Below are 22,893 nucleotides of genomic sequence, written 5' to 3'. Positions count from 1 at the left end.
TATAAATACTTATGCATGTATAAGAAAGTTAATATAGCATTGTTCAAAAAGTTAAAAAAAAAAAAATACCAAATCCCACCAATAGGAGATTGGTAGAATAAATTATGACACAACTATATTATGAAGTATTAAATAACTTTAATATTAGGTAACTGCAGATGTGGCAATATGTATAGAATAGTTCTAAGAACAATTAAGTGAGAAATACAAGTGAAAAAGAGTGTGCCCTGAGGGCTGGGGTTGTAGCTCAGCCTGCCTCATACATGTGAGGCACTGGGTTTGATCCTCAGCATCACATAAAAATATTGTATCCATCTACAACTAAAAAAATATTTAAAAAGAGTGCGTCCCCATTGTTTTAAAGAGGAAAAAGGCAATCTATAATCATATAATACTTTTATATGTGGAAGAAGACAATGTTAATGGTAGTTGGGTCTGTGAAGAGAGCTGGGATATATGAATTTGGGAAAAAATTTCACTATATGAAAAGTTTCTTTGAATATGTTTCATTCGTGTAGTCAAATATTCAATATGCTTATTCATGCTCTTTGAATATGTTTTGTTATCAAATAAATGCATCATTTTTAGGGCTGGGGATACAGCTCAATTGGGAGAGTGTTTTCCTCCCATGCACAAGGCCCTGGGTTCAATCCCCAGCACCACAATAAATAAACGTATCATTTTCAGTTTAAAAAAAAGTTAAGTAGTATTTATTTACCCTTAAATCTACATTTGCAGTCCAGAAGGCATTGGACACTATTAGCAGTGTTTTACACTTATTAACTAACTAAATCCTCACAAAAATTCTACAAAGTAGGTACTATTATTATCTTCCATTTTGAACATTACCACAAAAGGTAAGGAAATTGAGACCCAGAGATTTACTACTTATTCAGTCACAGAACTAAGAAGTAGCAGAGCCAAGGTTTGAACCCCGATAGGCATTAAGGTTCTATTCTTATCCACTGCCTCACAAATTTATTTAAAAATAGATATTTAAGCTGGGTGCGGTGCTGCACACCTGTAATCCCAGCCAACATGGGAGGCTGATGCAAGAGGATTACAAATTCAAGGCCAGCCTCAGCAATTAGTAATGCCCTCAGCAATTTAATGAAGCCTATCTCAAAAAAAGATACTGGGGTTCAATCTCTAGTACCAAAAAAAAAAAAAAAAGATGAGTTCTAAAAAATTCTAAAATCTGGAGTCTCTTTCATGCACAGGGTTTTCCTATAATCATCCCTTCAGAAGAAGATAACCAAATCACACTAAACCATTAGAGAAAAACAAGGGCTAGGGATGTAGCTCAGTGGTAGAGCCCCTGCCTAGAATGCATAAGGCCCTGCGTTTGATATTTAGTGCTGCAAAAAAACAACAAACAAGCTGGGCATGGTGATACACTGAGGCAAGATGATGGCAAAGTTCAGAGCCAGCCTCAGCAACGTAGTGAAACCCTCTCTCAAAATAAAAAGGTCTAGAAACATGGCTCAGTGGTTAAGCACCTCTGGGTTCAATCTCTGGTACCAAAAAAACCAAAAACAAAGGCAAATAAATTCTGCTACATAAAAAAACTACACATCCCCAACAAATTATTCATAAGGAAAACTTTGGTAAACTACAAATTCTTTTCTAAATATACTAGGAAAGCTCTGAGTTGAAATCTTCCCACAGACAAAACATTATCCTTTAATTTCTCTTTATTCTAAGTGTATGCTTTTGCATAAAGTTTTTGCTCTATATAAGATGTAAGTTAGCCAGGTACAGTGGTGTTCACCTATAATTCCAGCTACTCAGGAGACTGAGGCAGGAGGATCAGCTAGGGAACTTAGCAAGGTCCTAGCTCAAAATAAAAAATAAAAAGAGATAAAGGTATAACTCAGAGGCATAAAGCTTGCTCTTTTTTTTTTTTAATTTTTTAATGTTTATTTTTTAGTTTTCGGTGGACACAACATCTTTGTTTGTATGTGGTGCTGAGGATCGAACCCGGGCTGCACGCATGCCAGGCGAGCGCGCTACCGCTTGAGGCACATCCCCAGTCCCATAAAGCTTGCTCTTGAGTTTGATCTCCAGTATGGCACAGAGGTGAGAACCTCTGAGTAGACATTGTAGAGTAAAAGGGACTATGGAGCTGGGCACAATGGCACACGCCTGTAATCCCAGTGGCGCAGGAGGATCGAAAATTCGAAGCCAGCCTCAGCGAAAGTGAGCCACTAAACAACTCAGTAAGACCCTGTCTCTAGGGCTGGGGATGTGGCTCAAGCGGTAGCGCGCTCGCCTGGCATGCGTGCGGCCCGGGTTCGATCCTCAACTAAAAAATAAATATAAAAAGTTCTCTCTTTAAAAAAAAAAAAAAAAAAGACCCTGTCTCTAAATAAAATACAAAACAGGGCTGGGGATGTGGATGTGGTTCAGAGGTGAGTGCCCCTGAGTTCAATCCCTAATACCAAAAAAGAGAGGGAAACCATTTAAGCAGGTTTTTCAAGCATCACAAAGGTTCTCCTCTGAGGTCTAGGACTGCACTTTATTAGTGGGGGATAAAGGGCGAGAGGTACAAACCCAAGTGTACTTAATCTTCAGTTAGGTGAAATTTTAAAACCAAAATATTATTTTCTTAACATGACCTCTTCTTTAAAAAGCTGCTTTTAGGGCTAGAGTTGTGGCTCAGCAGTAGAGCGCTCACTAGCACATGTGAGGCCCTGGGTTCGATCCTCAGCACCACATAAAAACAAATAAACAAAATAAAGGTATTGTGTACAACTAAAAAAATAAATATTAAAAAAAAAAAAAAAGCTGCTTTTAGCTGGGTGCAATTGCACACACATGTAAGTGACCAGGAATACTGAGGCGGAAGATTCCAAGTTCAAGGCCAGCCTCAGCAACTCATCAAGACCCTGCCTCAAAATAAAATTAAAAAAAAAAAAAAAAAAGGATTGGGGATATATAGCTCAGCAGTAAAGGGCCCCTGGCTTCAATCCCCAGTACTAAAAAAACAAAAACAAAAAAAAACAACAACACTTTGTTTAAACTATCTTTTGGTTTTGTGTAACCAATGAGTAAGACAATCCCTACTCCCTGAAAAATAGGAATAAACAAACATGAATTAAGAACCCTGATTCTCTTCAGTGACAACAAACAGCACAAATACATAAAGAAAACCAGCAGTAACTGCTGGGTCATGCCAGTTTCACCACACTACCTCTCCCATAAATAGTAAATATTAGAAGGTTAAAAACTTCAAATATTAAAGTCCTTAAGATCTAGCAGAAAATGGAACTAGCTGGAGCTAAAGACAACCATTTAAATGAGCCAAAAGCATGGTGGGAACTGGATGCCTTCCTGCACCCCTTAATCAAGATTGAATTTCTGTCAACAGGTCCCACTGAAAAAAAAAAAGAGAGACATGCGTCAACCACATTCCCCCAAACAAGCCAAGCTGCCAAGCAAGAGAAGAGAATTAGCTTCATATTTCAAAATTATCTGAATCTGCCACAGCTAAGACTCCTGCAAAACTAGAAATATTCTGAGTGGAGAAATAGTTATTAATGATGAATAATCCTGCAATTCACCTGAGGAAAAAAGCCCTATCCCACATGTTATGATCTAGTTAAGTTGTTTTAAAAACTGCCTACTAAATGCCAATCCATCATATCATACAGCTCACTTTTTCTTTCCAAAAAACAGACTTTAAGGAACTCACAGCCAAATGAGAAATAAAGACAAACAGGATACAGGATGATCCTTGTAATAACAGGGCAAAAATAGAGCACACTCAGGGAGTACAGAGAACAAGGTGAAGGAGGGTCAGTGAAGGCTTCCTGATGGAAGTGATACCTAAAGGACAAAGAGACCTGCAGAGTTCTACAGATTAAAAATGAATGTTGAGCCAAGCAAGGTAGTACACAGCTATAAACAAGGCTGAGGCAGGAGGATCTCAAGTTAATGGCCAAGGTAATCCCAGCTATAAAGAAGGCTAAGGCAAAAGGATCTCAAGTTCATGGCCAACTCATGCAACTTAACAAGACCCTGCCTCAAAATTTAAAAATTTTTAAAAAGGTGAGTAGGTTGAGGAGGTAGCTCAGTGAAACAATACTCCTGGATTCAAACCCCAGTGCTGTGAAAATAAATAAATAAATGTTTGACTTTTTCTGGGAGAAGAAATGGAAAGGAAAAACAAATAGGGACAAATACACGTGAAGAAGACTGCAGAAGAAGCAATTGTAACCTATTTCCATATTCATCTGAAATTAACCTCCCATTGCCTCCTGCCTCTCTTCACTCTCAAACCAAAAATAACTAGACTTGACAAGCTCTATAAATCAAAAAGTGCAGGACCAGAGGGGGTGGGGGAAAGCTGCAGAGGGTACATTCTAAGCAGGGCTGAAATAGTGGACTAGCAGCTCCTAGCAAAACAAAGACTTTTGGTATGACAGATGCTCCCAAACTATCCAGTTTGTGAGATGTGTCTCGCCTATTTCTATTAGAGGGAAAAGCATGAGGTAAGCAATTGGTAATGTAACAGAATAAACACAGTTAAGCCAAGACTTCGTTAGAAGTATAGTTAGTTAAGATAGTCCCATCCAGGCAGTGCCATTTCCCCAGGAACACCCTCTCCTACTTTCACAAGGGATAAGAGATCCTGTTACATTACTGCAAGCAAAAGAGAGCTGAGTTACATTCATTTTAACAAGAGAAAACACCTACATTTTTTTCCTTTACATAAAGAATTAACAAGAGTCAGTAAATTACAAGATAATCCAGCGTGCAATTTTAACTGCTATTCAAAGTCACAAACTAAGTCTGAAGAAAATTTAATGGACTCTGTGTTTCCACATTTATGTTTGCTAACCTCTATGTTGAAATCGGATCTGTTTACAGAAACAGATCTATGAAGCTTCCAAAATTGGGTCAATTTAAAATCCAATGACAATCCCTCACTGTCCAAACACTCAGAAGTCAGAACAGGACACATGGACACTTGTTCTAATTCATCACTGTCCAAAAACCTAAAGCAAATATATTTTTATATCATTTCTCTTTCAAAATTGTGAAATTCATATTATCCATTTTAAAGATTAGAAACTCAGTACTGCATTAATTTATGCATAGAACTCAACAATCTCAAACCACTCCTGAGCTGTAGGACCTATACAAAAATCAATGATGCTGTTTCATTTAGGTCAAATAATGACACTGATCTTTGCAGATACCAAAGGAAATCTTTGTAGCATTCCAAAGTATTGTAATAATTCTTTTTTTTTTTTTAATTTTTTTTTTTTAATATTTTATTTTTTAGTTATCGGCAGACACAACATCTTTGTTTGTATGTGGTGCTGAGGATCGAACCTGGGCCGCACGCATGCCAGGCGAGCGCGCTACCGCTTGAGCCACATCCCCAGCCCCGTATTGTAATAATTCAACAGTAAGAAGTTTCAAAAGTTTACAAGGGTTGACTGAGGGAGGCTGTAGGATGTTACAAGCATCAACAAATGTCAATATTATACTTAGCCTTGTAGAGATTTATATACTTCAAATAATATCTGGTTTAGGAAATACCCACAAGCAAAAAAAAAAAAAAAAAATCCAAGAATCTAACAAACATGTTTAACCTGGAGTAGCAGGGAGAAGTAAACTGATAGGACTGATTTTTTTTTTCCCCCTATTATAGTACTGGGGATTGAGCACAGGGGTACTTTACCACTGAGATATACCCCTAGCCCTTGCATTTATTTTTTGAGTTAGGATCTCAACTCAATTGCTAAGGCTGACCTCAAACTTGCTATCCTCCTGCCTCAGCTTCCTGAGTAGCTGGGATTACAGGCCTGTGCTATCACATAAATATAATTTCAATGTATTTTCAATTATATACATATATATAATATAGTTTCAATTATAGTTTGCAATTATAATTTTTATATTGTTTTGCTTTTTGTGCCATGCAAATGTCTTACCTATTTTAAAAATATATATGTATGCCTATATCAATATATACTGTTTTAGTAGATATGTAAATGAACATAATCTCATAAGGCAACTTGGTGTTATCATGAGTATAACTTGATTATACATTTGATATAGCAAAAGTCTTAAAAATAGCATTCTTAGTTGGGTGTTGTAGTACACGCCTATAATCCCAGAGGCTCAGGAGGCTTAGGCAGAAGGATCACAAGTTCACCTCAGTAAAAGCAAAGTGCTAAGCAACTCATGAGACCCTGTCTCTAAATAAAATTTAAAAATAGCATTCTTAGTGCTTGCCTAGCAATGGGCAAAACTCTGGGCTCAATCCCTAGTACTGAAAATAAAACAAAACCCAGCATTCTTATGTTGAATTTTGTTTTGGCATTTCTTTTTTTTTTTTGGTACCAGGGATTAAACTCAGGGGCACGAACAGTGAGTCATTTCCCCAGTCCTATTTTGTATTTTATTTAGAGACAGGGTCTCACAGAGTTGCTTTGCAACTCACCATTGCTGAGGCTGGCTTTGAATTTGCGATCTTCCTGCCTTAGCCTCCTGAGCCACTGGGATCATAGACGTGTGCCACTGAGCCAGGTTTGTTTTGGCTTTTTTGTTTGTTTGTTTTTTTAGTTGTAATTGGACACAATAGCTTTATTTTATTATTTTTATGTGGTGCTGAGGATTGAACCCAGTGCCTCGCACTAGCTAGGCGTGTGCTCTACTGCTGAACCCCAGCTCCAGCCACTTGTTTTGGCGTCTCTGAAAATTAAAAATAATTTGACCAGCAATTTCAGTGGGTGAATTACTATAGTAGAATCATATAATGGAATACCATATAACCATTAAAATTAGATTACAGAAAAATTTAGCATGGGTAAATAAAAATTCATGACCTAATTACTATGTAAATAAAAAGCAACAAAGGTTTTTAGTTTTTTATTATTTTCTAATTTTTAAAACAAAATATAGGCACAGGAAAAAAAATGAAATCTATCAAAATGATAGCTTTATTTTATCTAAGAGGTAGGAAAACGGGTGATTTTTCTTTGTTTTTACATATGACATAAGTTTCCTTTCAAAATGTTACCTTGTAAAGGCACCTATTTAAACATTATATATTAATGTTTCCCTTCTTTTTTAATGTTAACTCACTGTAAACACAACCTTACCTGTGGTTTAATGGGTCTGTCAATCCACTTGCCTACAGGCTTAACTCAAAAGTTGCAATATACTCTTTCCTGAAATCTTGAAGTCAGGAAGATATTTCTTGTTAAAAACCTGGAAGTAGTAGAAAGGTGATGAAAAAGACTCAAATTCTTTGTAGTAAAAAAGGTTAATGAACAATAGTAGGGGTCCATAAATAAAAGAACATGAATCATAACCAAAGGATGAGCCAGGTGCAATAACTTAACACACAGTAATCCCAGTGACTCTGGAGGCTGAGACAAGTGGGATCACAAGTTCAAGGCCAGACTCAGCAAGTTAAAGAGGCCCTAAGCAACTGAATGAGGCCCTGTCTCAAAAATAAAAAATAAATAAATAAAAAGGGCTAGGGAATGTAGCTCAATGTGAGTGCCCCTCAGTTAAATACCCAGTACCCTGCCCCCCACCAGAAAAGGTTGCTTCTGATCATGGACCTCCTAACATGCCAAACTGCTTAACAGATTGTTGTTGCATCACTGTAAAAGTATCCTTAGACTGCTTAGTGTATATTTGCTGTCTTCTGGTGTCTTTGTATTCCATAGTCTCACATTAAAGCAATATTTCCAAAGCCTGCCATTTAGGAACACTAACACCTAAAGGTGGTAGTGTGTGTACTTCTATTCAAACATCAGGCTCACTTAAAATATAAACAAACTTTTACTACCTTTCCTATTTATAATTTTATACCTTTTTCATTAATCTTTTAATTTCTTTCTACTTTACCAAGTTTTCCTTGACAAACAATATCAGAATCCCTTCCCAGTTATCTATCCCTTTTTTCACAAAATATTTAGGGCTGCTCATCTGTATGTCTCTGTATTAAATACAGATTTCTCCACAGAACTGCTTGGGCTGTTCAATTGCCCTATGGTCAATTCTGTTTCCCAACTTCAGCCATGGCAAAGAAAATGAAGTTTTTCAAAGGACATTTAAATTCCATTCCTTTCTTCTTCCCCAGCATGTCAAAAAAAGAGGGGGTGGGTAGGAAGGGAGATAGGGAGTAGAGAAGCCCAGAAAAAGTTGAAGGAAAAAATATATAGGCAACATAGAACTCTGAAATTCTTTCAGTATCTAAATGAAGAACTTTCCTGATAATACTTTCTCCTGGACAAGTTTAATTGCAACTGCAGGATAAATTACTTTTATGAAGGTTGGATTGTACACATTTAAGGATAATCGTGATCAAAATAATCCCATTTTATGTGATTAATTTGAAGGTTTAAACAAAACAACAACCCTATTTGAATACAATTCAGTTTTTCATATCTGTAATTTTGTAGTGATTTAGGCAGATCTTTCCTTTGTATTCAACAGATATTTAGTGGGTTATTCCTATGCACCAGTACTGCTCCAGTCCCTCAGTGCTGCTCTAGTCCCTGTCTAATCAAACTCCCTCTCAATGAGCCAATCTGCATCCCAGCTACTTCACAAAGCCACCCTTACCTGTTTTAAGCCTCACTGATCTCCCTCACCTCTAAACTGCCAGAACACTTATAATAACAAACAGTAGAGCACTCAGATGCTGTCTTGTCTTGTTGTCACTTGGCAATATGAATTAAATCTATTTGTCTCCGAGCATACCAGAAAGCTCTTGAATACACCAATCTAAGCACATAGTACACCCTCAATTAATTGGCTAAGTAGTAGCAGGGAGCCAAAAATAATTTGAACCAAAAATGACAAGTTAGGGATGGAGTTGCGGCTCAGTCATAGAGCTCTTGCCTTGTGTGAGGCACTGGGTTCAATCCTCAACAACACATAAAAATAAATAGATAAAAGAAAGGTATTGTGTCCATCTACAAATGGGGGGAAAAAAAAAAAAGAATGACAATACTGAGACACCCAAACCAACCAAAGGTACTCAAATTTAATTTGGGGGTGGCATGACATGTTGTGTAATACACTGAGGCCAATACACACAAGAATATTCTTATTGCAGCAGCAAATGTACCCCCCCCCAAAAAAAGCACTTCTATTTATTTTTAACATCTGATGAGTGAGAAAAATTCAATTCAAAGGCCATGGGATGTCAAAACAAGCTAAGCCTGAACCAGGAAGTACACCAATAGATGAACTTAAAAATCCTCTTCTAAGCAGGAATGGTTTGGGGAGTCTCTGCTACTAAACTACTTAGAAATTTTCACATCAGAAAAAGAAACCATATATCAAGAAACAGAGGTTAAGGTAGGAGGATCGCTAATTCAAGGCCAACCTCGGTAACACAAAGACCCTGCCTCAAAATAAAAAAATTAAAAAAAAAAAAAGTTTGGGGGTGTAAGCTCGAAAAAAAGCACCCCTGGGCTGAATCCCAGTACAAAGGAACGAGAGAGAAAGAAATAGAAAATAAAGGTTACGTCAATTCTTCAATATTATAACCTGGTTCCGGTTCCCTTTCCCCCTATACATTTATAAATGTTCTAACAAAGGAAATTAGAAAGGCAAAACTAGTAACTCGATACCAAGGAGGAGGGATAAGCAAATATGGATAACTTTAAGTTCCCAACAAGACGAATTCAAGTGACATTACACTCTCCCTCGATTATGTTTGCACACCCTTTTATCTTACACAATCTTTTTTTTTTTAGTTGCAGTTGGACACAACACCTTTATTCATTTTTATGTAGTGCCGAGGATCGAACCCAGGTCCTAGAACGTCCTAGGCGAGCGCTCAGCCGCGGAGCCAGAGCCAGAGCCAGAGCCAGAGGCCCAGCCAGAGCCCCAGCCCCAGCCCCAGCCCCAGCCCAATCGTCCTGAAATGTAGTGGCGTGCGACCACCTTTGTTTTCCTTCACCAAACACCTCATTTTTTGAGGGCGGAGCCGCTATTTCATCCGCTTCCCGAAACTTATACAGATCGTAGGCCTCGGTTTCCGTCTCTGTAAAGTGAAAAATAGCACCTAACTCACTGGTGCAAAAGTCAAGTGAAAAATCGCACGCGGATGGCTCGGTCCGCAAAACGCTTCCCACCCGTTGGCGCCGCAAGAACAATATCAGTGGTCGTTAACTTTGTGGTTGGCCGACAGCCTCCCGCAAATTCTTCTCCACCCGGTTTCCCAGGCCGCCTTCACCACAAAACCCTGTCACCAAAAGAAGGATGGCCCGAAGCCCCCGCCTAGGCGGCGCCCCAACCCCGCAACCGCCTCAGAGGCCGGCCCAGAGACGCGCACAGGGCTAAGGGTAGGGGGGCGACCTCTCAGACGTTCGAAAGTCGGGGAGAAGGGAAGCCCCCGCGCCCCAGCCGCTCGCAGTTCCCTTCCCACCGCTCACCTCGCTTCGCCTCCCCACGGTTCTGACAATCAAGCGCCGCCAGCCCGCCGCGGGGATCATTCAGTACCGTTGAAAATTTGAACCCAGGCAGCCTGGTCGAATGCACCAATCAGAGCTCCAAGAACGAGCCATCCCAGTCTCTCGATTGGCCCTTGAGAACGCAGCGACGCCGGAAGTCAGGAGGAGGGATGAGCAAACAACCGGCCTGAGAGGCTTCTGGGAAATATAGTCTCCAGCGCCCTTGTGAGCCCATAGGAACAACTCCTCTACTACAAAACCCGGAATGCTCTGCTCTAGCTACTTAGGAAAGGTGGTACCAACTAAGAAGTAGGGAGTCTGTTAAGATCACAGAAGGACGCTCATTCTGGACTTCCCCAACGTATTCAAGAAGAAAATGTTTTCCAATTTTATTTTTTAAAATTATTCGCTGTATTTGTGCGTTGTTTTGAGTATTTATGGGAATTCACTTCATTTCATTAGGCAGTTTCCTAAATGCAACATAAAATTTTCCCCAGCTTCCTTCCTCATCATGAAAGCATTTCTCAGCCTGTTTCTCCATTCCTACCCCTGATCTTAACTGGCTGAAAGTCGTGGTTTATTTGGTGATTCGTCTTCATTATCCAAATGCATCCTTGGCTTTGTTATTCCCGTGTTGTAAAGGAACAAACACAGGCCAAGAAATGTTGGGTAAATCTATCTAAAACCGCCATAAATGGAGATGGGATTTGAGTGGAGAATGTCTGTTCTTTTTATACATCATCAATTACAAAATAATGAGAACAACAAAAAGACCTATTTATAATAGCAACAAAAGCTACAATTTACCAAATTAACCTGAATTAAAACTATAAAACATGGTTGAATAGCCATTAAAAATTAAATGAAGGGGCTGGGTTTGTAGCTCAGTGGTAGAGCGCTCGTCTAGCACGTTGGAGGCCCTGGGTTCCATCTTCAGCACCACATAACAACAAATAAATAAAATAAAGATGTTGTGTCCAGTTATAACTAAAAAATAAATATTTAAAAAATTATAAAAATTAAATGAAGTTACATAATGGATGGAGAGATACTATTTTAAAGATGTTAAATCTCCAAATTAAAATTTCAAGGCAATTCTAATATAAATCCCAAGAAGTTTTGGCATGGAACTTTTTTGGGGAGGGGGGGTTGGGGGGGGGGTACTGCGTTTTGAACTCAGTGGCACACGACCACTGAACCACATCTCCAGCCCTATTTTGTAGTATTTTATTTACAGACAGGGTCTCACTGAGTTGCTTAGCTCCTTGCTGTTGCTGAGGCTAGCTTTGAACTCACCATCCTCCTACTTCAGCCTCCTGAGCCGCTAGAATTATAGGCGTGTCCACCAGGCCCAGCTGGAACTTCTTAATGATTATAAAGTAAATTTATATAGAGGAGGAAATGCACAAGAAGTGACATCTGAGCAGGGTATGTGAGCACACACCTGTAATCCCAGCAACTCCTGAGGCTTAGACATGAGGATGGCAAATTCAAGGCCAGCCTCAACAATTTAGCAAGACCCAATTTCAAAATTTAAAAATAACAATTATAAAAAGGTCTGGAGGTGCAGCTTAGTGGTAAAGCACCCCTGGGTTCAACCCCCAAATAAATAAAGTGGCATTTGAGTGTTGAAAAATGATAGGGGTACTAAATTAAATATGGCCTGAGGATGGCTCAGCACTGAAGTCTTTACATATGGAACTGGGACCTAGATAGTAGGTAAAGGAACTTAGGAGTACACTGTACTCTTAGAACAAACAGCTGTCTCAGTCAATGACAGCATCGGAACTTCAATAATTTGCAGGCATCCAACTGACTCAAATAAAGCAAAATATGACCTATAATCAATTAAACTATCTCTGTACCTCACTTTTTTGTTTTCAGTCCATAAATGCTTCCTGATCATGTTGCATGCTGGAGTTTTAAAACCTGTTCTGGTTCTGACAGCTACCCTTTCAAGAATCGCTTCCAGGGCATTACCACAAGCCCGTAATCCCAGCAGCTCAGGAGATTGAGGCAGAAGGATCGAGAGTTCAAAGGCACACTCAGCAGTTTAACAAGACCCTGTCTCTAAATAAAAAAATAGAAAGGGATGGGAATGTAACTCAGTGGTTAAGTGCCACTTGGTTCAATCCCAAATAACCCAAAAGAAAGAATGGTTCTTTGCTCAACTAAACTATTAAATTTGTCTAGGACTTTTCCTTTTAACAGGGGGAATTTTTTAAAATTTTTATTATTTGTATATTTATTTACAGCGCTAGAGATGGAACCCAGGGTCTTGCACATGCTAGGCAAGCACTTTATCACTGAACAACATTCTTAATCCTGACAAAGAGAGTTGACATACCAGATTTCACCATATTAATATATAAAAGTAGGGGCTGGGGTTGTGGCTCAGTGGTGGAGCACTCACCTAGCATGTGCAGGGCCCTGGGTTCAATACTCAGCACGACATAAAGATGAATAAATAAAATAAAGGTTAAAAAAAATAAAATATATATATATATACATACATACACATAGTCATTTTTATATGGTTTGTTTCATTCGGACCATGGAGGTGCAATCAACAAAAATTAGACAGGAAAATTCAACAGGAAAAAATATCTGAATTGGAGCTGGGGTTGTGGGGTTGTGGTAGAGTGCCTGCCTAGCATGCAGGAGGCACTGGGTTCAATCCTCCTAAATGTAAAGATATTGTGTCCACCTAAAACTTAAGAATAAATATTTAAAAATAAAAATTAAAAAAATAATAAATAAAAATATAGAATTGCTCTTAGTTTTTTGCTTTTTATGGCACTGTGGATCAAACCCAAGTGCTCACATATGCTAAGCGGATGCTCTACCACTAAGCAATAGCCCCAGCACTCGGGTTTGCTTAAGTGTCCTTGTGTTGTAGACATACTATACAGAGCTGGAGATGTAATTCAGTGGTAGAGTTCTTGCCTATCATGTGTGAAGCCCTGAGTTTAATCCCTAGCACATAATATATAGAAATGGTAGAGGTGAAATGTTTCTAGAATTTGCTTTCAGATAATTGGTAGAATGCAGTAGAAGGAAGTAGATGGGAGTTTAGATGAAAGAAGATGAGCCACAGTTGATAACTGCTGAAGCTAAGAGATAGGTTCATGATACAAAAGTATATTCATATACCCATGTATGTGTTTGAAATTTTCTTTTTTTAAATATTTTTTAGTTATAGTTGACACAATACCTTTATTTTACTTATTTATTTTATATGTGGTGCTGAGGATCGAACCCAGGGCCTCGCACATGCTAGGTGAGCACTCTACCGCTGAGCCAAAACCCCAGCCTCTTGAAATTTTCTACAATTAAAAAAATTTTTAAACCATTGTATTGCTATAGAAATTAAAGGGAAAAAAATCAGTAGAAGAGTTTAAGTGTCCAGAAATAGCCAGGGCCAGTGGCACACACTTGTAAGCCCGGCTACTCAGGAGGCTGAGGCAAGAGGATGGCCAGTTCAAGACCAACCTGGAAAACTTAGCTAAAATCAGTCTCAAAATAAAATTTTAAATTGTGTTGGGGATATGGCTTTGAAATAGAAAAATTGTTTAGCATGTAAAGGCTCTGGGTTCAGTCCCCATTACTGAAAAAATAAAAATCAAATGTATATGCCCTATGACCTAGGATTTCCAGGAGAGACTCATCCACACCCACACACAGGCACAGTTGCTGCAGCATTTACTGGGTGCCTACCAAGTGCCAGTCATTGTGCTAAAATCAGGGATCTGCAATGAAAAGAGACAAAATCCTGCTGGGCATGGTGGTGCATGCCTATGATCCCAGTTGCTTGGGAGGCTGAGGCAGGAGGATCATGAGTTCAAAGCCAGCCTCAGCAAAATCAAGGTGCTAAGCAAATCAGTGAGACCCTGTCTCTAAATAAAATACAAAATAGGGCTGGGGATGGGGCTCAGTGGTCAAGTGCCCCTGAGTTCAATTCCCGGTACCGAGAGAGAGAGAGAGAGAGAGAGAGAGAGAGAGAGAGAGAGAATCCTATCTTCATGGAGCTGATATCCTAGTGGAGAAGAAAAATATTAAACAAGGTAAATAAGTAAATAATGCTAGGTGCAGTGGTGCACCCTTGCAATCCCAGCAACTCAAGAAGCTGAGGCAGGAGAATCCCAAGTTCAAGGCCAGCCCCAGCAATTTAGTGAGACCTTGTCTCAAAATAAATAAATAAATAAATAAATAAATTAAACTAAAAAGGACTGAGGAATGTAGCTCAATGGTAGAACACCCCTGGGTTCAATCCCTGGTGTCTCAAAGATACCTCCCTGTCAGCCCAAATCCCTGGAACTCTTTAACTGCTGCTTAGTATTCCATTCTATGGCAGTCTTATGAAATATTCTCCTATTTATGAAAGCTTAGGGGATTTAGAGTTTTTCACAACAACTCCACGACACAACAAACTATTTTAATGGACTTCTCTTTTTTTAACATTTTTTTAGTTGTAGATGGACATGATATCTTTGTTTTATTTATTTTTTTATGTGGCACTGAGGATTGAACCCAGTGCCTCACACACGTGAGGCAAGCACTCAACCACTGAACTACAACCCCAGCCCCTTATTTCTACTCTTGTCCCCTCCCTCAGTCATGGTTGAAATTGCAACCGACTGGACCAGATGAGTCTGCTTTCTTCCAGCACTAAAATTTCTACTTTAGGGATTTGAGACCTCCTAGTGTGCTCCTGCAGACTGGGAACTTGAGCCTCAGCCTAGAATGTAATGGATGCAGAAGGAATGACAGGAGAGGAAGCTCTTGCCCAGGCCAACTTGTTGATTTGGAAGGACCTGGGAGTTCTTGCACACATCCTGGTTTCTTGGCATTACCTCATTCATTCATTTATTCATTCAGTTAACCATTCACTGAGGACCTTCTGCCTCACAGGCCCTATAAGCACAGCTCTGCTGCCCCTTCCTTCCTCGTATAAAACAATGTACCCCCCATCCCTGACTGAGCCTGCCTGCTATGTGGCCATGGTTGTATGATATATGTGTTCTGAAATTGGGGTACCCATAGCCTAGGAAGTCCCCTGCCCTCCCTTTGCCTCACTATTCTGTCTTCCTTCTCTTCTTGCCATTCATACTTTGGGGACTGGTCAGCAAATAGTTCTTCATTTATCACCTCCTAATCTGCTACATCATTTACTGTTTTTATTGTTTTGTAAAGCTAGGGATTGAACTCAGCACCTTGCACATGATATAGGTAAGTGGTGTACCACTGAGCTACATGCCCAGTCCTTATGGATTGTTTTCTAGTTAAAAAATGAATTGTTGATTGATATAAATTCATTATAAAATCACTTTTTAAATATGCAAGATAATACTCCATTTTTCCCGTGTGTATATGTGTGTGTGTGTGTGTATGTGTGTGTGAGTAATAATAGCTGCTACACCATGTACTGGGCACTTATTCGAAGTACTTTAAAACTATTAACTGGTTTTATTAAAATAACCCTGCAAGTAGGTAATGTCACCATAACCGTTTTATAGTTTGGGGAAATTGAGGCTCAGGAAGGTGGATAGCTTCTCCAAGATTATACAGTTTGTGTGTGACAAAATCAGAATTTGAACTCAAGAAAGCAAACTACAGAGGCCAACATCTATTACAATGTCACGTATGCAAGGTATGGTGGCACATGCCTATAATGCTAGCTACTGGGGAAGGATAGAAAGTTCAAGACCAGTGGTGGCAACTTAGTGAGACTCTTTCTCAAAATAAAAAAATAAAAAAGGATTGGAGGTGTAGTTCAGTGATAGAGTGCTTACCTAGCATTTGTGAGGCCCAGGGTTCAATCCCCAGCACCAATTAAGAAAAGAAAAGCAATTACCAATCCTTTAGTAACAACATTTCCACTATTGGCGTTTTACCATATTTCCTTCTGTTTTTATTTTTATTTTCTTTCTTTCTTTTCTTTTTTTTTTAATGTGGTGCTGGGGATTGATCCCAACGGTGATCTACCACTTAGCTACATCCGTAGCCCTTTCAACCCATTTTGCTTTTTTATTTTGAAACACAGTCTTTACCAGTCATTACCCAGGCTAGCCTCAAACTGTGGTTCTCTGCCTCAGTCTCTTGAGTAGCTGGAATTACAGACATTGCACCACCATGCTCAGTTCTTTCTAGTCTTCTAAAAACTGATTTTATTAGTTATAATACAAATATATATATGCTTATATATGCATAAATATATATACATAGACATGAAATGTATGAGATAAATAATAATGAGGCAAAAACGTGTACATATATACAATTCAATGTAATAAAAACATTCTACTCTTTCAAGATGGCAATTTCATCCTGTTACCTAGGTTCATACTGCACCCTCCCCTGTTAATATGCAATGGTTGTCTTAAATTTTTGAAGCTTTTCAATATCTGTCTTTTTTAGGGGGTTAGCATTATGGAGGCTTCATGGTATAAATATGATTGATTAAATCATTGGCCACTGAAGATCAACTTCACCTTCAGCCCACTCCTCCAGGGAGGCTAGGGGATGGGGCTACAAGTCCCAACCCTCTATTCCTGCCTTGGCCTGTCCTGGACAGACCCCATCCTAAAGCTATCAAGGGGCTGTCAACCATCAGTCAGCTCATTAGTATACGGAAAGACACCACTTTGAAAATTCCAAGGATGTTAGGAAACAGAGATGAAGACCCAAAATAAATTTTTGCAGTATTGGGCTGGGGATGTAGCTCAGCTGGTAGAGTGCTTGCCTCTCACACCACACACAAGGCCCCGAGTTCTAATCCCAGCACCACACAAAAACAAAACAAACAAACAACATTTATATATATATTATATATATATATGTGTGTGTGTGTGTGTGTGTATATATATATATATATGTATATGTGTGTGTGCGTGTGTGTATGTATATATATATATATATGGAAGAATCACAAGTCTATGATCTCTGGACAGAATTTATCTGCCCTCTGCTGGGCTCCAAAAGCACACTTAAGACTTACATAATCCTACTTCTCATTGAAATAATTGCCACACCACAGGTTTTAAAAATGTAAATCAGATCACATTCTACGCCAGTTTAAACCCTACCATGGAACAAAATAGCCTCTTTTTTTTTTTTTTTTTACCATGCTGGGAACAAATCAGGGCCTCATGCATGTTAGGCAAGGACTCTACCACTGAGCTATATACTCCCAACCTATGGAATAAAATAGAAAGTTCAAAATTGACCCAATATACTTAGGAATGTAGTTTCTGACAATGAAGGTATTTCAAGTCAGTAGGGAAAAGACGATGACAATATGATCATAACTTGATAGTCAGTTGGAAAAAAGTTTTTGATTTCTACCTCACATTTCATATTAAGAGAGTGTTCAGTGGATTTAAACGTAAAAGATGAAACCACATAAAAACTAGAAGAAACCGAGAGTGTTTTTTTATAATATTGAACTGGAGAATTTTTTTAATATTATTTTTTAGTTTTAGGTGGACAATATCTTTATTTTACATTTATGTGGTGCTGAGGATCGAACCCAGTGCCTCCCGCATGGTAGGCGAGCGCTCTACCACTGAGCCACAATCACAGCCCCGAGAATGTTTTTTGTTTTTTTTAAGTATGACGTAAAACCTAGAAAAACTGATAAATTAAGATACATAGAAAATAAAAGCTTTTTCCATGATAATAAATTGGGAAAGTATCTATTATTCATATGTAAAAAAATAAGTAATGAGAAAAAAGTTGAATAGGAAGACGAACTGAAAAAGGAGCAAACAATAAAAAATATAAATGAAGAATTCAAGATCCACCCTTCCAGAAGAACTAAAACATATGATATATTGCTTAAGCTCACTCGCAATAATAAAAGAAATGAAAAATAAAGGTGCCTCTCAGTTTTCACCTGATAGCAAGGATAAAAAAGTTTGATAACACAATGTATAGCTCAAGATGTGAGTTAATAAGCACTCTTATTTAATGATGAGAGAATAAATGGATACAGCTGGGTGTGGTGGCACAGGCTTACAATCCCAATAGCTTGGGAGGCTGAGGCAGGAGGATTGCAAGTTCTAAACCAGCCTCAGCAACAGCAAGGTACTAAGCAACTCAGTGAGACCCTGTCTCTAAAGAAAATACAAAATAGGGCTGGGGATGTGGTTCAGAGGCTGAGTGCTCCTGAGTTCAATCCCCAGTACCAATCAAAACAAGAAAAAAGCTACATGGAGTACTTTGTCAATATTCATCAAAATAAAACAAAAGCAACTAATGTTGGGCCATGATGGCCCATGACTATAATTTTAGCTACTCAGAAGGCTGAGGCAGGAGGATCGAAAGTTCAAGGCCAGCCTCAGCAATTTAGCAAGATCCTGTCTCAAAATAAAAAAAAATAAAAAGTACTGAAAATGTAACTCAGTGGTAAAGCACACCTGGGTTCAATCCTAGTACCTATAACACTACACATTGTGTTATCAACCTTTTTTATCCTTGCCAATCAGGTGAAAACTGACGTTCTCTAGTACAGGAATGGGCAATTAGATCACAATGTGTCCTTATAAAGTTATTATTTTTTGTGGTGCTGTGAATCAAACCCAGGGCCTTTCACATGCTAGGTATTCCCTCTGCCACAGAGCTACACTTCCAGTGCTAAAGCTAATTTTTATGAGGATCTGGGGGTATAGCACAGTAGCAAAAGAGCATGGTTGGGCTGGGGATATAGCTCAGTTGGTAAAGTGCTTGCCTGGCATGCACTAGGCCCTTGGTTCAATCCCCAGCACCACCAAAAAAAAAAAAAAAAAAAAGCTTAACATGCCTGAGATCCCTCGGGTTCAATCACCAACACCATAAACACACACACACAATTCTGAGGGGGTGGGGAGTGCATGCCTGTAATCCCAGCAGGAGGCTGAGGCAGGAGGATCATATGTTTGAAACAAGCCTCAGCAACTTAGCAAGACCCTAATCAACTTAGCAAAACCCATCTCAAAAAATAAAAGAAGGGTCAGGGATGTGGCTGTGTTGAGAACCCCTGCGTTCACTCCCTGGTACTAAAAAAGAAAAAAAAAAAAAAAAAGTTAAGCCATCTTCAAAATGTAGAGCCCAGTGTAAAAAGCAAAGTACAGAAGTGTTTATACCAGGCCACTGCTTGAATACAACTTTTATACACATGAATATTCTCTTGAACACACCTTGGGAATGCAAACCAAGAAATAGGATATGAGTGATGACCTATACCTATGTGATGGAAACTGGGGACTGAAAAGCAGGTGGAAGAGGACTTAATTTCCATTCCATGCTCTTTTTTATTTAGGTTTCTGTACTCTTCCTTTCCCAGGGCCTTGTGAATACTAAGCTGATACTCTGTTACTAAACTACACCCTGAGGATATATATTTAGAAAAAGGAAAAAGAAAGAAAGCTTATTGCTTTGCTGGCAAAGAAACACAGGAGACTCCAGTCCCAAAGGCTGTGTGATTTTGCCTATCCGCAGGAACAGGATATATCTTTTTTTTTTATCCTGTTCCTGCGGATAGGCAGAATCACAATATATCTTTTTCTTTTAGTTGTTGATGGACCTTTACTTATTTATATGCAGTGCTGAGAATCGAACCCAGTGCTTCATCGAACCCAGTACCTCGCACATACTAGGCACACATTCTACCACTCAGCTACAATCCCAGCCCCAGGATATATCTATTTTTAATCAACTAAATTAACATAAAATATTTTCACTGGGCAAGGTGGTGCACACCTGTAATCCCAGCTATCCAGGAGGCTGAGGCACGAGATTCACAATTTTGAGGCTAGACAGCAATTTAGGGAGACTCTGTTTCAAAATTTAAAATTTAAAATGAGTCCACACTCTTTTATATGATTTCTTTAGCACATGAGGTGATGCCAGCTATATCCTCTTTAAAAGTAATTTGAACCAGGTGCAGTGGTGCATGCCTATAATTCTAGTCATCTTGAAGCTGAGACAGGAGGATCACAAGTTCAAGCCAGCCTGGATAACTTAGTGAGAACATATCTCTAAAAAATAAAAAGATCTCAGGGTGTAGTTCAGTGGTAGGTTCAATCCCCAGTATTGTTAGAGAGAGAGAGAGAGAGAGAGAGAGAACGAACTGAACAAAACAAACAACAATAACAACAAAGCTTCAATTTTTAGAATCAATTTCAGTGCATTTCCAAGGTCAATTTTCCAACTTCTTCCCCACTATACTTGACCTCATTCTAGCCACACTGCTTCTGTTTCAGGTTTTGGAACAAGCCAACATCTTCCTAACTCACAATATTTGCACATGTGCTTCCCTCTGCCTAAATTGATGTTGCCTAGGCGCTTAACCATCCGTTGCATTTTCAACCTTGGGTTCAGGACTGGGGATGTAGCTCAGTGGTAGAATACTTGCCTAGCATCACAAGGAAACAAACAAATTCCTGGATTCAATCATCTTTGCAAAGAGGCCAGCCCTGGCCACCCTACATAAAAATTATTGAAAATGCCTCTCTCGGCAAGAAAAGTGGGGCTTACATCTTAGACCATCCACTCTAAAGAAGAGAAGACCCTCTCTCTTCACCATTTTCATTACAATACCCTAATTTACTTTTTTCATAGCATTAGTCACTATTTGCGATTATTCTACCTCTAGACAAGTTTTAGTGAAAGCGAGACCATGCCTTGATCCTAAAGCTCTATCTTCAGCAACCCAAACAATAACCATTTGCTGAATGAATTGATGCAGCATAGATTACGGACCATACACTGTTCTGCGGGATTTACTTAATCTTTGCAATCAGTAAAAGAGGCTGGTTCTATTACCCATTTATAGTTGAGGAAATAAAGATACAGTGCAGCTAAGAAACTTGCCCAATTAGCAGAGCTGGACTTCAGAGAAAAAAGTGTTTAGGCACAACGTGACCTTTTTTTTTTTTCTTTTGTATACAAACTATGGATGGATGAATTTGAACGAATGAATGGAAATGTGAATATAAACATTGATTCTTTGCGTCTCGGATTCCTTAGGCCTTCCGCAAGGGGGTGCTCTATCCCAGGTCTTGACGCCAATCATTTAAGGCGCGCGCTCCCTTTGCGTCTCGGGCTCGCGCGCGCCGCCTCGGCACCGGAAGTGACTGAGCTTGCAAGTTCCCCCCGGTCTCTTCAGGGGAAACTGAGGCCGGCTTGTTCGAGACAGACGGCGTGAGCAGTCCGCCAGGTAGGCCGACCGGGGTCCGCGGCTCGGAACTCGGCTGTGAAGAGCCCTCCCGTTTGGAAACCACCCGGCCGATGAAGGGGGATGTGGCCCCCCACGGCCCGCTGGGCTCGCAGGTGAGAGCGCCGCCTCCCCTGTGCGTGACAGGCGCTGCGCCCAATGGGAACTTTCGCCGTCCCGCTTCCGTGCCGACTGGACTCGCTGATTGGTTCTGATGGGGCGGGCCGCCGGGGGCGAGACCCCTCCTCCCAGAAAGGTCTAGGGGGCGCCCCTGAGGGAGGGCGGTTGCCTAGCAACGGGGCGGTGGCTCGGCGGGTACCCGGCCTAGCAAGCGCGAGAAGCCGCAAGGCGGTAGCCCACCCACCCTGGGCTCGGGAGAGGTGCTTCCCCCAGCCCCTGAGCCCTCCCTGGGGCTCCAGAAAGCCGCGTTGGGCCTGTCCCCAGGAAAACGTGGTCTCAGCTGTGGGGGGCCTAGAGCAGGCCTCGACCCCTCTTCCTGACCGGAGGAGAGGCCCAGCGCCTCCTCTTCACCCCGTCTTTGTGCAGGGCGCCGGCGGCCATTGTGTCCTGGCGGGGAATGGAGGACCTGGCAATCCCCCACCGCCACATCCAGGGCCTTTGGGGAATTCAAAGAAAACCAGCGACGTGTGGGGGGCGTCTCTGGCCTTCAGCCTCCCGGAAAGGCGCGGGGGTGGCCTTTCCAAAGTCAGATCGTAGATCCGAGGCAGATTTCCTCCCCCTGCGTCGTTCATCGAAACCTTGAGACCCATTGAGACGTCCCTTCAGGGTTTCGGAAGCCTCACCCAGGGCTGGTACTTAAATAGGAGGGGGAAAAAAAAAAAAAAAACTCCACCGAACCCATACCAGCCACCTCCGGGAGAGTTCTCCTGACTCCCAGTAGGAGGCGGAGAGCCAAGGGGCGTGCAAGAGCGAGGGGGCTGGGCTCCTGGGTGGCTGGAGGCCGCGGTTGCCGAGCGGAGAGGCTGTCCTCGATCCTGGCGATGCGAGGAGGAAGCCAGCGAGGGGGCAGGTTCCTGAGCTTCGCAATTCCTGTGTCGCCTTTTGGGCTCCCAGCCTACCAGGTCGCATGATCCCTCTGGCTGGAGCTGGTTTTTTTGCCAGCCGCCGTGAGGCCGGCTGAGTTACCGGCAACCCGGCCGCCACCTCCTCTCCCGACCTATGATACAAAAGATCTTCCGGGGGCTGCACCTGCCTGCTGTCGCCTGAGACGGATTTGAATGTAGGTGGTGCGGGAGGAGGGGG

At 40.6% G+C, this 22,893-nt stretch overlaps 2 protein-coding genes and 1 non-coding gene across 13 annotated transcripts in view; 1 reads left to right on the top strand and 2 right to left on the bottom strand.

The window, feature by feature from the left end:
- Positions 1–10,542, bottom strand: part of Tpx2 (TPX2 microtubule nucleation factor) — a 50,458-nt gene extending 39,916 nt beyond the window's left edge. For 5 of the 7 annotated variants that reach the window (XM_046433819.1, XM_046433824.1, XM_046433825.1 and 2 more), the window contains exons 1-2: positions 10,419–10,542; positions 7,119–7,227 (exon numbers count right to left, since the gene is read on the bottom strand). The gene's annotated coding sequence lies outside the window, so the exon portion shown is untranslated. Of the gene's footprint in view, positions 1–7,118; positions 7,228–9,927; positions 10,209–10,418 lie in introns of those variants that run through there. The other 2 variants (XM_046433821.2, XM_046433823.2) reach the window with 2 other exon arrangements.
- A 7,401-nt stretch (positions 10,543–17,943) lies between these two features.
- Trnag-acc (transfer RNA glycine (anticodon ACC)) lies at positions 17,944–18,016 on the bottom strand. The gene has a single exon. It is a non-coding gene; the product is annotated as a tRNA-Gly (tRNA).
- Positions 18,017–21,608: 3,592 nt separating this feature from the next.
- Bcl2l1 (BCL2 like 1) overlaps positions 21,609–22,893 on the top strand; it is a 52,755-nt gene continuing 51,470 nt past the window's right edge. For 2 of the 5 annotated variants that reach the window (XM_046433168.2, XM_046433167.2), the window contains exon 1: positions 22,477–22,870. The gene's annotated coding sequence lies outside the window, so the exon portion shown is untranslated. Of the gene's footprint in view, positions 21,747–22,476; positions 22,871–22,893 lie in introns of those variants that run through there. The other 3 variants (XM_046433170.2, XM_046433171.2, XM_046433169.2) reach the window with 3 other exon arrangements.

Source organism: Marmota monax, unplaced genomic scaffold (assembly GCF_021218885.2).
Source record: "Marmota monax isolate L192 unplaced genomic scaffold, Marmota_monax_Labrador192_F-V1.1 WCK01_AAM20220418_F8-fsc00014, whole genome shotgun sequence".
NCBI lineage: Eukaryota > Metazoa > Chordata > Mammalia > Rodentia > Sciuridae > Marmota > Marmota monax.
This window is presented reverse-complemented; position numbering and strand designations above follow the sequence as displayed.